The sequence below is a fragment of the Eretmochelys imbricata genome, chromosome 9 (genome assembly GCF_965152235.1).
Source record: "Eretmochelys imbricata isolate rEreImb1 chromosome 9, rEreImb1.hap1, whole genome shotgun sequence".
NCBI lineage: Eukaryota > Metazoa > Chordata > Testudines > Cheloniidae > Eretmochelys > Eretmochelys imbricata.
Window position 1 is genome coordinate 62583727 of NC_135580.1, and position 12929 is coordinate 62596655.

At 44.2% G+C, this 12929-nt stretch overlaps 1 protein-coding gene across 2 annotated transcripts in view; it reads left to right on the forward strand.

Moving 5' to 3' along the window:
- The first annotated feature begins 2643 nt into the window (after positions 1–2643).
- LOC144269920 (H(+)/Cl(-) exchange transporter 5) overlaps positions 2644–12929 on the forward strand; it is a 92080-nt gene continuing 81794 nt past the window's right edge. The window contains exon 1 of one of the 2 annotated variants that reach the window (XM_077825988.1): positions 2644–2764. The gene's annotated coding sequence lies outside the window, so the exon portion shown is untranslated. Of the gene's footprint in view, positions 2834–12929 lie in introns of both variants that reach the window. The other variant, XM_077825987.1, reaches the window with a different exon arrangement.

The following is a 12929-nucleotide window of genomic DNA, read 5'->3' on the forward strand; positions in this document are numbered from 1 at the left end:
CTCAGACAGTATAGTAATTCTGACCCAAATCCACATTCAGTGATGTTAGGAAAAACCTGACCCAGAAGATTATTATATTTCCCTCCTCCTTTCTTTACAATATTTTTTTCTTTGATCCTTTCACCTGCCTCCCAATGTGCTCATAAAACGGAGAAACAGCATTTGAAAGAAACAGGTAAGCTCTTTGCAAGTCACCATGCACAGTTCTGCCAGTTTCCCTCCATTGTGTTCTGCAGCCGTCCTCTGCTATTCCAGCTTGGGGTTCCCCACACACTGTTCTCCTGATACCCCTCAAACTCAAACTGTAGCCCACCCTGCTATCCAGCCCTTAGCTTCTCCCCTAACCCACAGCTCTGCCAGTGCACCTCAGTCCTGACCTGATGCATCTCCTGCTATTCCAAGAACACGTTTGGTCTTCCAGGACAAATCTTCAAAAGGCAACACCCGATGCAGAGTACACAATGGCTGATCACTCTGTGAACAGTCCCAGTACTTGAAGAATTTCACATCTGGCAAATGCTTTAGGATGTCAGAAATATGAAAGGTAATTCTGTTCTATTCTGTGGGACAAACAAGACCATTTGGAACCTTCCATTGGATCAGTATATAAATTTTAATGCGTATACCAATATTTTGCTCTTCTCTAGCATCTTTCCTACAGGCATCTCAGAACACTGTACATGCATTAATTAATTTACTCCCACTCCCTCTTGGGTATTATAATCCCCATTTAACAGATTGGGAAACTGAGGCACAGAATGGGTACCCACATTCTTATAGCAAGCCAGAGTTAGGGATGGAATCTAGCTTTCATGACTCCTAGGCCTGTGCCTTAAACATAAGATCATCCTTCTTCCATTTAAATTTTCTGGCCCAAACTAAGCAGTGTGATCTAGTGAATAAGGCACTAGACAGGTGGACGCAAGTAGAGCCTGACAAAATTTTTGCACTGTAACTTTTCTCGCGTGAAAATAGCATATTTGGTGCCCCCAAAACATTTAGCAAATTTGGGTCAATTTCACCAAATTGTTTCATTTAAAAATTAAAAAAAGCTCCTAATACAAAAAGCTCCACGAAATCAGTGTTTCATTTTGACACTTTCAAAATGAAATGTTTTGATTTTTTTAATTTGAGATGACTTTTTGTTGCAAAATTTCCTTTACTTTTATTCTTTGTAATATGAAAACATGCTCAAAATGGAAATGAAATGTTTTCTTTCACCCCAAGCAAATTTTTTAGCTTTTTGATATGCCAAATACTTTGAAAAAGATGGTTTTCAAGTTTGACCCATTTCCCCCCCAATTTTTTGAAATTGCTAGTAAACCAAAAAATCTATTATTTGCCCAGCTGTAGTCAGGGCACCTAAGCATGCAGGCCAGAGCCATAAGCTGCTTCTAGCTGGGCAAAGGAAGCTCAGATAGAGGGTCCACAGAGAAGGCATAGGATGGGAACTGTGAGAATATGTGCAAATTTATATTATTATAGTGACACCTAGAGGCCTCCGCTGAGATCAGGGCCTCATTGTGCTGGGCGCTTGCACACATGTAGTACTAGGCAGTCCTTGCCCGCAACAGCTTGCTGCCAGAGACAGTAACATCTGCAGTGGGGCTTAGGTCTACCTAACTACTGTCCACGGAGTATGAATAGTTGCCTGACAAGTTGTGACAGGTGTTGGTCTGGCACACCTGCTCACTGTGTAATGAGCATGGCAGGGCAGTGCACCAAGCATGCAAAGGAGGATGGGTGGCAGTGAATCTCAGAGGCCTGGTGAGTAGTTATTACAATGCCAGAGCACTCTGAGTGATGTAAAGAAACTCTGAGAGAGTTCAGGTGTCTGGGAAGAAGCTCTGGAGACAGTGGGACTTCTCTGGAAACGGGTGAATGCATAAGTGCTGGAACTAGCGGTGCTGGGGTGCTGCCGCACCCTCTGCTTGAAGTAGTTTCCATTATATACAGGGTACATAGTTTATAGTTTGGTTCATTGGCTCTCAGAACCCCCACTTTACAAATTGTTGCAGCACCCCTGGGTGTATGGTCTCTACCTCTGACAGAGTGACTGATTTTTAACCATTCCAGGGCAGGGTGAGGCTGGGGATATATGGACAAGTGGGACTGTGGGCGAGCTGTACAGTGTCTCATTTAAGCTGGAGACGGATCCATGCTGCATCAGCAGAATGCAGATGCTGGGGGGGTGAGAATCTGGATTTGGCTCTTTATAAAGCTAGAATCCAGCTGTGAAATTTGGCAGAGATGTGGCTTCCACCCATCCCGCCCTGTGCTAGGCCTGATGAGAGACAGTTTGGTCCCTGAGAGCTCATGTAAGCTGCTCCCCCCGCCATTTCACTTTATTTTCACACATTATGTTTGGGGAGCACCCTGAGCTCGGGCCCCAGTACAATTATCCCCCCTTTGCCTGTGCCCATAACACCCACAAACTCCTGTCCGCCTAACCCTCTCTACCCCATGATTGAGGAGAGGATGGGATGAGAGATCAGACGCTGATTCCTCTGCTATACACCAGGCAGGCTGCAGAAGGTGCCTGAGCATGGTGCCTCCCTGCCAACACCAAAGATGGCGGAACAGCGGCTTCACGGGGCGCACTGCTGCTGCGCCAGCGCGCCTCCCTTCCCCAGCCGGGAGCTGGCGGCAGCGCGCTGGTTTCCTGAGAAGGGAAGGTGGGTGGTAGCGCCCGGGATGGAAGCGCCTGCGACGGTCACTTGAGCCGCTTCCCACCCCCGCCGCGAATGGAGTCTCCCTCCTGCAGGTACAGCGCTGCGGGGAGCCGGGCGGCCCGCTGAGACACGCCTTCCCGGGGCCGCTGGCCCCCCGAGAGGTGAGCGACCCGCTGCGCCCGGCCTCCGAGCAGCCCCTGGGGAGACCCCCAGCCGGCCGCTGGCCCGGGCAGGGTGCTGGGCATTGCGGAAAGGAGGGGGAGGGGCCCCGGGGCAGGCGATTGCGGGCGGGGGGAAGCTGGAGGGGCCCCGGGGCAGGCGATTGCGGGCGGGGGGAAGCTGGAGGGGCCCCGGGGCAGGCGATTGCGGGCGGGGGGAAGCTGGAGGGGCCCCGGGGCAGGCGATTGCGGGCGGGGGGAAGCTGGAGGGGCCCCGGGGCAGGCGATTGCGGGCGGGGGGAAGCTGGAGGGGCCCCGGGGCAGGCGATTGCGGGCGGGGGGAAGCTGGAGGGGCCCCGGGGCAGGCGATTGCGGGCGGGGGGAAGCTGGAGGGGCCCCGGGGCAGGCGATTGCGGGCGGGGGGAAGCTGGAGGGGCCCCGGGGCAGGCGATTGCGGGCGGGGGGAAGCTGGAGGGGGCCTGAGGTATTGGAGACCCCCTTCCCCTCTGGCCAGTGCCGCCTCTTCAGTGACCGTGCTGGCATGCGGGGTGTCAGCGGTGCAGGTTCCCTTCTCCCTAGCAGAGGGCAGCAGGGTCCAGGCGTGTGCTGGGCAGGTTAGGCGGCAGTACGCTCTTCGAGCTGCGCGTTATCTTGAAGCTAGCCAAATCCCTCTGCAGATGCTGTCTCAGCAGCGAGCCCCTGTCCCTGATAAACGGCCCAGGTCGATCACCTGGTATCGTGTCCTTCCAGATGTGTCACAGAGCTGGACTGGGATCTTCAGTGGTGCTTTGTGCAGGGGGGTGGCTTAGGCTGCTGCAGGTGGGGTGCTTGGGGCAAAACCAGAGTGGCCTGTTGAAAATTGTCTTGTCACATGGTGCTGGCTGTTTATTTGACACCCTTTCATGAACAGCTATGGATGCATCACTCCCCTGATGTTCTTTTCCAGTGTAAGCAGCCATTGTAGTTGCCACAGTGTTGTCATGGGATCGCATATGGGCAAGTAGGTTATTTTGCAGACCAGCTACCTGCTTATTCACAATCATATTGGCAATCCCTTAAAGTGGTCCCCATCACTGAAAAGTTTGGGGCCCATTTGCTTTATACATACTTTGAAGTCCTCTTAAAAATATAAGACCTGCAGCAGCTTTCTGGTTTGCCTGGTCATAGGGAACATTTTGCATTTACAGTTCAGACTCCATATAGTGTGTCAGAAAGGGTGTGGCTCTTGTGTGAATTCTTACAGGAACCAAGTAACTGCTTCTAGGATGGAAAGTTTTAGCTGTAAATGGGACTCTGGAGTCTTGTGATAGGTTCCTAAGTTCCTTGGTCAGGTGTTGAGCAAAGCGGCAAAAAGGTCATTTATGAAACCTTTTTTCATTTATCTCAAGGTGTAATATAGTATCTTTCATTTAACATATGCCTAGACCTATATGGTAGGGATATGTACTGCCTACTCTTGTAATAACTGTGTACTTGCTATATGAAACTGATCATCAGTAGTGAACATCCTTGTAAAATTCATGGGTACTTTGCCTCACCGTGTTCTCAGGACACACAAAGCTCAGTTTGTGGTGGGCTGTACTTTTTAAAAAAAAAAAAAAAAAAAAGTTATGACAGTTATGAATGTTGTGGTGGTGGAGAGCTTTACCAAATAGGAAACACTGCAAAACCTTCCTAAAGGTAGTCAGACTCATTTAATCTCCTCTGGAAGCTCATTTCACAACTGAATCCCTTCAGCTGAGTTCTTTGTCCCCAGCTGCCTCAAGATGCTTTCAAGGCTTTGTGGTCTGCAACTATCTGGTTCATATATGGAACTGTGGTCTCTAACAGGGTCCCAATACATTAATTTCTTTGAAGGTTAGCACTGAGGCTGTAGACTAGCATCAGAGGCAGGGTGGGAGCCCTGTGGAGGCACTGAGGCACAGGCTTGAGGTGTTTACAGCCTAAATCCTGGAGAAGGCTGACAGCTGCAATTTGCACGAGCTTGAGCCTTCACACTGTTTTCATGTTCAGATTCAGATGTGGTGAATTGCAATAATTCAATTTAGAGATGACACATACATATGTAGCTGTGACTGGTTCCTCATCTGGAAGGAAAGGGCAGAGTTCGCTAGCAAACTAAAAGAACGTTTTCGTCACTTATGCTGCCTGGTTGTCCAACTTTTATAAAAGAAGAACTCTAAACCAGTGATATGCTTCAGGAAGTCTTTGGTAATCAATAGCTGCAACTCTGAAAACTCAGGGGTTCAACGTCTCGTAGTGATGCTTGCACTTGGAAGTGCTGTGAACTGGTATTTGCAAGTGCTGCTGCTGCTGCTACATCAAAGAAGCGTGGTTTGCTAATACAAGTGAAAGCATCACTATTACTTACACGTGCAACTATCACCAAGGGACAGCTCTTATAGCCTCTGGCAAATCGTTCATGGAATTTAAGTGGAGTTATACTTTAAGCACTGTGGTATTGGATCCGGAGTGAGTTTGAAGTACAGTGTGTTGAGATTCAATTAAGATTTATTGAGAGCTAAATATGTAGCCACATTTTTTGTTCTCATTTTGACAAGGTAGATTTGCTTGTATGGTAAGCAAAAGTTTACACTGAATGTAAATTAGTTCATAAATATAATGAAGATGCAGTGATGTTTAACAATAGCTTCTTTAACAATGTTTCTTTCAAAACAATGTGATGAATTTGTAACCTAGACACAAGTTACATTCGTCTATGCATCTTTAACTCCGGGAAAATAAAACAACCAGTCAGTGTAATTAGGTAACCGAGAGGCAGTGGTAGAGAAGACTACCATATTCCTTGGTGCTTAGAACAATGATAGCAATACAGCAGGAGATCCTGGGTTTTGTATGAAACATTGGAAACAGCTTTTCAATTGATGCTTCTTTTTAAAGCAATCCAATTTCCTTATTTTTCTGCACCCCGAAGAGTGTGTAAGTCTTCTGCAGAGGTGGCATTATCAGAGGAAACTGAAGTGACTTAGGTAAGGAATATCATAAAGACTTTACGTTTATGTATGGCTGGCAGCAGAATGTACTCTTATTGCTATGAAAATGCAATTTGAGCCGTTAAACCCTTCATGGGTTTACAAATGAGTTTCTAGGTCACACTTTTCCTTTGCAATTAAATATTTCACCATTTGCCTCTCCTGGGCTGTGGGATGACAGATTGTAGCAAGAAAGGATTTAAAACTTTCTCCTTTTAGCTTCTTGTCTAAGCATTGGCTTCACAATAAGTGGTGTGAAAATTGCATATTTCCTTTCCTTCACCCCCAGACAAGTACGTAAAGTTATTGTAGAACTTTAGGTAGTGAAGCTGTTTCTAGGCCAGGCTTTATTTAGGGAGTGAGGTCTAATAAAGACTTCATCGTACATAACAGAGTGAAGAGCTAAGTTTAAACTAAACAATAATATGTTGACTCATCAGTTAAAGTTTTGACAGAGCTTCCCTTAAAAGATTTTTTTAAACACATACACTCCTCTTTGGGACAGGTCACTTTCTGTATAGAAATTCTCACATTCAGTCTTTTCCCAGAAGAAATTTTGTTAAAAAAAAAAAGGGGGGGGGGTGAGGAAAATCTGGATTTGTGCTGGAAATGGCCCACCTTGATTATCATACACATTGTAAAGAGAGTGGTCACTTTGGATGGGCTATTACCAGCAGGAGAGTGAGTTTGTGTGGGGGGGGGGCAGAGGGTGAGAAAACCTGGATTTGTGCTGGAAATGGCCCACCTTGATTATCATACACATTGTAAAGAGAGTGGTCACTTTGGATGGGCTGTTACCAGCAGGAGAGTGAGTTTGTGTGGGGGGGGGGGGGGCAGAGGGTGAGAAAACCTGGATTTGTGCTGGAAATGGCCCACCTTGATTGTCATACACATTGTAAAGAGAGTGATCACTTTAGATAGCTGTTACCAGCAGGAGAGTGGGGTGGGAGGAGGTATTGTTTCATGGTCTCTGTGTATATAATGTCTTCTGCAGTTTCCACAGTATGCATCCGATGAAGTGAGCTGTAGCTCACGAAAGCCTATGCTCAAATAAATTGGTTAGTCTCTAAGGTGCCACAAGTACTCCTTTTCTTTTTGCAAATACAGACTAACACGGCTGTTACTCTGAAACCTGTTAAAAGTTGGTCAATCAGATCAGGAGTCTGTTATGGGACTTTGAATAAGTATGTGTTGTATTCTATAAGTTTAAAAACCTCTTGTCCTCTGATAATTCAGGCTGCTTGATATCAACACTTCACACTTGCTTTATGCACTTTACCACAATTGGAACTAACAAACAGGATATTTTTTGCCCTGTTGAAATATGAACCGTTTTAATTTATTACAAGTTGACTTTTCTATAGTCTCCACATTTTAAATTTCAGTTGGAAGCCTGGCAAATATCACCCACTTAGGGCTTATCTACATGGTGGGGGAGTGCATACTATGGGGTGTGATTTCTAAAGCACACTAACCTTTTTACATAGACCAATTAATAGACCTTTCTGGTGTGCATTACAGGTTCCCTAGTGCACTTTCACATAGCGCTGTTTGAAATGCATCTGATGAAGTGAGCTGTAGCTCACGAAAGCTCATGCTCAAATAAATTGGTTAGTCTCTAAGGTGCCACAAGTACTCCTTTTCTTTTTGCGAATACAGACTAACACGGCTGTTACTCTGAAACTTGTGCTATGTGAAAGTGCACTCTGGAACCTTTAGTGCACACCAGAATGGTCTACGTGAACCAATTAGAATCATAGAATATCAGGGTTGGAAGGGACCTCGGGAGGTCATCTAGTCCAACCCCCTGCTCAAAGCAGGACCAATCCCCAACTAAATCATCCCAGCCAGGGCTTTATCAAGCCTGACCTTGAAAACTTCTAAGGAAGGAGATTCCACCACCTCCCTAGGTAACACATTCCAGTGCTTCACCACCCTCCTAGTGAAAAAGTTTTTCCTAATATTCAACCTAAACCTCCCCCACTGCAACTTGAGACCATTACTCCTCGTTCTGTCATCTGCCACCACTAATAACAGTCTAGATCCATCCTCTTTGGAACCCCCTTTCAGGTAGTTGAAAGCAGCTATCAAATCCCCCCTCATTCTTCTCTTCTGCAGACTAAACAATCCCAGTTCCCTCAACCTCTCCTCATAAGTCATGTGCTCCAGCACCCTAATCATTTTTGTTGCCCTCCGCTGGACATTTTCCAATTTATCCACATCCTTCTTGTAGTGTGGGGCCCAAAACTGGACACAGTACTCCAGATGAGGCCTCAACAATGTCAAATAGAGGGGAATGATCACGTCCCTCGATCTGCTGGCAGTGCCCCTATTTATACAGCTCAAAATGCTGTTAGTCTTCTTGGCAGTAAGGGCACACTGTTAACTCATATCCAGCTTATTGTCCACTGTAACCCCTAAGTCCTTTTCTGCAGAACTGCTGCCTAGCCATTCGGTCCCTAGTCTGTAGCGGTGCATGGGGATTCTTCCGTCCTAAGTACAGGACTCTGCACCTGTCCTTGTTGAACTTCATCAGATTTCTTTTGGCCCAATCCTCTAATTTGTCTAGGTCCATCTGTATCCTATCGCTACCCTCCAGCGTATTTACCACTCCTCCTAGTTTAGTGTCATTTGCAAACTTGCTGAGGGTGCAGTTCATGCCATCTTCCAGATCATTAATGAAGATATTGAACAAAACCGGCCCCAGGACCAACCTGTGGGGCTCTCCGCTTGATATCGGCTGTCAACTAGACATTTAATAATTAACAGGCAAAATGTCAGTATGCTTTAGAATTCACACCTTTGCAGTGCATACCCCCCACAGAGGAATTACCCCATTGTATAGCCTGACTCTTAATCTCAGTGTTAAGTGTCAGTACCTCTACATGATGAAATAGTTTTCAAAATATAAACTGATCGTTAGGTTTGGACCATAAACCTGACGGTGATTTTTTTTCCCCCTCTCCCAGAGAATATACACTGATTAATCTTGCTTATTTTTCCTAAAATAAAATCAATCACCTCCAGAACTGTGGTTTCAGTGTCAGAATCTTCACTGCCCTACCTGGGGAAAAATGGTGACCAAAGAGCTTAAGGGAAAAACATAGCATCATAGTATTCCCTGAATACCAGGACAAGCAGCTGTCTTTTGAGCTACTGCCACACTGTGTTGTCATCTCTCCTGCCCCACATTGTGCATCATGTCTGACTTGGAGGGGCCATATGTGGGGATGACCTTACCAGCAATGTAGCAAATTTTGATGTAGAGTCTTGGCCTAAGGCTGGTTCCTGAGTGATATCAAGTCATTCACAAAGATGATCAACCAGCCTTCAAAAGGTAATGATTTTCACTTAATGACTTGGGTTGTATTTCATGTAGTGACCTAGAGGTGATAGACTTTGTATCCCATAACTAGGGCTTTTGTTTTTCAGGGTATATTTAATTTTGTGGGGCAAGGGTGGTTATTTTTAGCAATTTTTGAGTTCTAGGTAGATGTCCAAAACTTTGGTGTTTTTTTTTTGTGGGAGGTGGGCTTTCTCTTTGTATATTCTGTAATGAGTAACTGCTTTAATTTGCCTGATTGCTCTTTAATGTAGTTCTGTTTCATCATCAGGGTCTGTGTGGAACAGTTAATATGCAAAATGTTGGTGCAGTCAGAAATCACACCCCATAGTGCGCATTACTGTCGGTGTAGACAAGCCCTTAGATACAAGTAACCATTTCTGATGTTTTTCCTGGCATTTATTAGATAAATGTCAGTTTCTTTTTTTGTATTGTGGGTCTTTTATTGGTGTTACCGGTTAAAACCAAAAAACAGATGCCTTACCCAAAACCCATCCCTGAAGCTGTTCAGTTTCCCTTGTTCTCTTCTAAGCAAGTTCACTTTTATTTTTATGCTACACTGATAGCATAAGAATGAAAGGAGAATTCACTGAACCTGTGGAGGGGAATCTGAAGCAAATGAAGTATGGTAAATGCCCCCCTTTTAACACATTAACCTCTCTTCAGTATAAATGTTCCAGGTGAACACTGGCTATCAGACTAGAAAACTTGGAGTAACAATTAGATCAAACAGCCCCCTGTAATGTGGACTTTCAGAGTAAACATACATCTGATCCTGCACTGCAAATCAGTGTCAGAGTGCATCTCAGCAGCAGAGAAGAACATTCTGTTCTCAGTTTCTCTGATCCTGTTGGATGTGCAATAATGGTAGTGCTGGTGGTCTTGTAAGATCAGCTGTCTGAAGAGAAAATCCCTCTGAAAAGGGAGCACGTAGGTTTACTTAGCAATATTTGGGGTATGGGTGAGTAAGGTTCACCCATTAAACTTTGGATATTGTCACTGTCCCATTAAAGGCTATAACACTTCTTTCATGGCAGACTGACTAATCTCAAAGCACATAATTCAAGTCTCTCAAGTTTACTTCTGTTGCAAGCACTCAGGGACAAAATTCAAATGCTCTGGGACCAAGTACCAAAAAATCAGGGGTAATCTCTTGTGTGGGGACTGGGGACACTCTAAAAGCCCTTAAGTGTGCTTATTTAAGGAGGTCGTTTTAAAAGGAAGTGAAACTGATACTGTATTTTGTGCTGTTGAAGTTCCTATCTTTAAAACCTTCCTTAATGTGATGTTGACCCAAGAATTATTTTTGCAAGATCAGGGACTTTCCTGACATCTCTTTTTAGCGAACAGTAAATTACAATTGTAATTTAATATGTGAAGTAGAAAATCAGATTTCTTGGATTTTATCAGGACTGTTGCTATATCAAATGAATAAAGCATTTCACCTAATACTCTAATGCAAAATATGATCACCAAGCTGTGCTCCAAAATTGTAATACAGGTAGCACCTACAATACAGTTGATTGTCTGTCTATTCTTTTGTATAGCTCCCAATGTCCAAGGAAAAGCAGGGAATAGATATCAACAGGGAATCTTAATGTACCCAGTGTGGTGATGCACTATTTTGGAACCCAGAAAACTATCTTTTAAGAGGGCTACAAAGAAATTGGCCCATCTGTAAATACCAGGCCAGGTTTCTAATTACACAATTTTCCACTGAGTTTTCTCTTTGTAGTTTATTTGTGTTTCTGTACGTAACTTATTGTCTGTAACAGCATCATATGTCTTCACCTACATATGGAAGAAATGCTTGTGGGTATAACAGGTTTCAGAGTTTTCCTGAGTCTGCACACAGCTCTGGTGCTGCTGCTCCTCATAGATTTGCCAAGTAGAGTGAAATTAACAAAACTCCAGTCTATTTTACTGTTACTTCTCAGAACCTTTTTGGCAGAAGTGAAACATCCTGCTGATTCTGGTTCTCTTTGAGAAACCTCTGAACAACAGCATCAGAAGGAGGTGCTGGAATTATTCACAGTAGAAAGAGGACCCAAAACCAGACTAGGATGGGGTAGCGTAGCAGAGACCTCTTTTCCTCCCACTTTCATCCTTGCAGCAACCATTCTTTGCAGATGAGACGGCTTTATCTGTAACTGGCCCATGCCTGAAACGTTCACCTGGAAGTTATTAGAATCACCACAAATCTCACCACCTTTTGAAATATAAACTGTATATCTTTGACCTTACCGTCACAAAGTAGCAAAATAAACTGATCTGGGAGTAGAGGATGAAGAGTAGACTGATCCTTTTGTTTACTGACGGAATGTGTACATGCATTTAGGTGAGAGTGGTAGAAGTTTGTGGCTAGGACCTTCCCTTCAAAGTGGGTAGGGGCTCTTGGTGGGGTGAAAGAGGCACAAAGCTCTTTCTCCTTTTCAGTACTGAAAGAGGGGTGAAACTTCAATCTGATAAATGTCTACTAGCTAGATGCTGCTACAGCTCCCAAGCAGATCTCGGGTTATCTCTGCACTAGAATTCCCAGCAGCTGTTGTCAAGGTGCCTGTACCTCACTGTAGCATGGCCCTTTCCCTAATCTTCTGTATCTGCATTTGGGCTAGTAGGTCCTTTTTCTAGGAAGTGCCTGGCAAATTTTTCAAGCCATGGTTATAACATTGTCCTGCACTATTGCCGGGTAGGTTGGGCATAAAATTACTGTGCTTTCTGTGGCCACTTAACTTAGTGAAGTGAGCACTGAAAGTAAAGTTTACGTATCTTCTGTTTGTAAATAAATGTAATAAATATTCTTATTGCTTGAACAATAGTTGAGTTAAAAAATAATCACTATATCTTAGCCACCACATCACACTCATGATGAATTGCTTATCCACTGTGACCCTAAGTCCACTTCATAATCTCAGCTTTCCAAAACACTCTCCACTAAGTGTGACCTATGTTCCTGGCTTCTAGCTGTACAACGTACATCTGGATGTGTTGAAACATGGTGTTCAGAAGAGTCCAGTTTTCCAAGCAATTTTGATTGCTCCGTAGAACTGTATCACTTGCAAACTTCAGCAGCAATGATTTTGTAGTTTTATTTCCAGATAATTGATAGAGCTGGAATAGCACTGAACCAAGAACAGTTCTCTGGGCAGCTTTAATAATAAAAACACTTACTGGGTGATGTAGTTGTAAATGGGGAATTTTTCCCCCCATGCCACTGAGTGGTGTGCTTATTTCCTATAACAAAAAGTAGTGGAATTAAAAAAGTTAGTAAACGACCATTGTCTCTCCATTACCAAACTTGATTTCTGTTGTCTCATATTGGAAGTACTACTTGTAGCAAGTTATTGGGAGGTTGTACTTCACTGTCATGCTGGGTTTTTCCTTTTTCCTTACATAACAGCGTTGGTTATTCCTTCTATTAAAATAGAAGTTATTTTGCTAACTCAACTGCATTTCAAAACCGGAGTCATTACATTTTTGGCTCAAATTATGAGGCAGTGTTTTTGATCTAAATAAATACCTTGAGTAATTCCCTAGCCTCACTCTCCCTGATTCAGATTTGATTCAGTTTTATTGATTTGTGCAAAAAATAAGGTTGTGTATAGCTAAGGGGCAAGGCTGCAGCCCTGGTATTTCAGAAAGTGGTAGTGCTTTCTGGTAGTATAGCTATAATACTGACATGTCACTGGCTTTGATCTTTGCTAGCATTTTCAGCTGTGAGGCACTCCTGCAGTTGTTGCATTGCAACCTACAGTTAGGAAAT